Source organism: Belonocnema kinseyi, chromosome 1, assembly GCF_010883055.1.
Source record: "Belonocnema kinseyi isolate 2016_QV_RU_SX_M_011 chromosome 1, B_treatae_v1, whole genome shotgun sequence".
Taxonomy (NCBI): Eukaryota; Metazoa; Arthropoda; class Insecta; order Hymenoptera; family Cynipidae; genus Belonocnema; species Belonocnema kinseyi.
The window spans coordinates 100,018,007-100,020,777 of NC_046657.1; the positions used below are offsets into that span (position 1 = coordinate 100,018,007).

At 20.6% G+C, this 2,771-nt stretch overlaps 1 protein-coding gene across 1 annotated transcript in view; it reads left to right on the forward strand.

Moving 5' to 3' along the window:
- LOC117183140 (UPF0415 protein C7orf25 homolog) overlaps positions 1 to 2,771 on the forward strand; it is a 20,566-nt gene that overhangs the window by 8,591 nt on the left and 9,204 nt on the right. The window lies entirely within an intron of this gene.

Genomic DNA, 2,771 nt, shown 5'->3' on the forward strand with positions numbered 1-2,771 from the left:
TAAATAAAAAAATTACATTTTCATCTGAAAAGCTAAATTGTATACTAAAAAAGGCATTTCTAATAAAATACATGAACTTTACACAAAAGAAATTTATTTTCCGTGAAGACTAATTTTCTGAACAAAAAATTAATGTTTAATCATAGTTAAATTTTCGACAACGAAGATTAATTTTCTACCAAGAAAGAAGAGTATTCAATAAAATACAAAAAATTTTAACTGAAAAAGATCACTTTTCATTTAAATATAGAATAGTTAAATTTGTGGTTAAAAAAATAATTAAGTTTTAACCAAAAAGAAAATAAATTTTCTACAAAATAGTTACATTTTCAGAAAACAAATTTATCCAACTAATTGATGAATCATCAACGAAAAAAACATATGAGAAAATAAACGTTACAATTCTTTGAAATCGCTCGAAATTATTAAAATTAATTGAAAATTCGTTGGAATGTTTTAAAATATCCTGAAAATTTTTGAATCCTTTAAAACCGCTTAAAATTTTTGAAAGCTCTTGAAAATTCCTTACAAGTTTAAAAATACTTTAAAAGCTTTCAAATCCTTTAAAATCTCATACTGAATTATTGAAATCAATTGAAAATTCCTTGGAATCTATTAAAATATCCTAATATATATCAAATCCTTTAAAATCCCATATTAAATTACTGTCAAAAATTGAAAATTCCTTGGAATGTTTTAAAATACTCTCAAATATTTCGAAACCTTCAAAATATTTTGAAAGACCTTGACATCTTTTAAAGATTTCTAAAGTACTTTGAAATGTTTTTAAATAACCCTGCTAAGGTTGTTGAAATTCTTTCAAATTCCTTTAAATTATAAAAATAAGTTGAAAATTCCTTGAGATCTTTCAAAACATCCTCAAATATTTAAAATCCTTAAAATCCTTTTAAAATCTTTACAAATTTTTAAAGTTCTTGAAAATATCTTAAAATTCAATAAATACCCTGAAATATTTCAAATCCTTTAAAATCTCACTAAATTATTAAAATCATTTGAAAATTACTTGAAATCTATTAAAATATCCTAAAATATACCCCTAATCCTTTAAAATATAATTCTAAATTATTGTAATCAATTGAAAATTCCATGGAATCTTTTAAAATTCTCTCAAATTTTTCAAATCCTTTAAAATCTTTTCAAATACCTAGAACTTTTTATAAAGATTTCTAAAGTATTAATTTTTTTTTAAATAACACTTTTAAAATTGGTTTAATTCTTTGAAATTCCCTTAAATTATGAAAATCAGTTGAAAATCCCTTCACATTTTAAAAAATATTCTCAAATATTTAAAATCCTTAAAAATCTTTTGAAATCTTTAAGTTTGTTAAAGCTTTTGAAAATATATTAAAATTTAAAACATACCCTGAAATATTTCAAATCCTTAAAAAGCTCACACTAAATTATTAAAATAATTTGAAAATTACTTGAAATCTATTAAAATATCCTAAAATATATGAAATCCCTTAAAATGTCATTCTAAATTACTTTAATCAATTGAAAATTCCTTGGAATCTTTTAAAATTCTCTAAAATTTTTCAAATCCTTTAAAATCTTTTGAAACACCTACAACTTATTTTTTTAAAGATTTTTAAAGTATTAAAATTTTTTTAAATAACCCTTTTAAAATTGGTTTAATTCTTTGAAATTCCCATAAATTATGAAAATCAGTTGAAAATTCCTTGACATTTTAAAAAATATTCTCAAACATTTAAAATCCTTATAAATCTTTTTAAATCTTTTTAAATCTTTTAAATGTGTTAAAGCTCTTGAAAATATCTTGAAATTTGAAACATACCCAGAAATATTTCAAATATTTAAAAAGCTCACACTAAATTATTAAAATAATTTGAAAATTACTTGAAATCTATGCAAATATCTTAAAATATATCAAATCCCTTAAAATGTCATATTAAATTACTGTAATCCATTGAAAATTCGTTGGAATCTTTTTAAATTCTCTAAAATTTTTCAAATCCTTTAAAATCTTTTGAAATACTATGTTTTAATTCGCATTTTAATCCTGAAACTCATTATAAAGTTTCTCCTAACACCTAGGATATTTTTAAAATTTCAAGATATTTTCAAGAGCTTTTAAAAATTTCAAGAAATATCAAAAGATTTTTAAGGATTTTAAATATTTGAGGAAGTTTTAAAAGATGTCAAGGCACTTTGAATTTATTTTTATAATTTACAGAAATTCCAAAGAATTAAACAAATTTCGGAAAGGTTATTTTAAAAAAATCCAAAGTACTTTAGAAATCTTTAAAATTTGGCAAGGTCTTTCCAAATATTTTGAAGGTTTCGAAATATTTGAGAGTATTTTAAAAGGTTCTAAGGAATTTTCAGTTTTTGACAGTAATTTAATATGAGATTTTAAAGGATTTGATATATATTAGGATATTTTAATAGATTCCAAGGCATTTTCAATTGATTTCAATAATTCAGTATGAGATTTTAAAGGATTTGAAAGCTTTTAAAGTATTTTTAAACTTGTAAAGAATTTTCAAGAGCTTTCAAAAATTTTCAGGATATTTTAAAACATTCCAACGAATTTTCAATTAATTTCAATAATTTCGAGCGATTTCAAAGAATTTTAACGTTTATTTTCTCATTTTTTTTTTTTGATTGATGATTCATCAATTAGTTACATAAATTTGTTTTCTGAAAATGTAACTATTTTGTAGAAAATTTATTTTCTTTTTGGTTAAAACTTAATTATTTTTTTAACCACAAATTTAACTATTCTATAT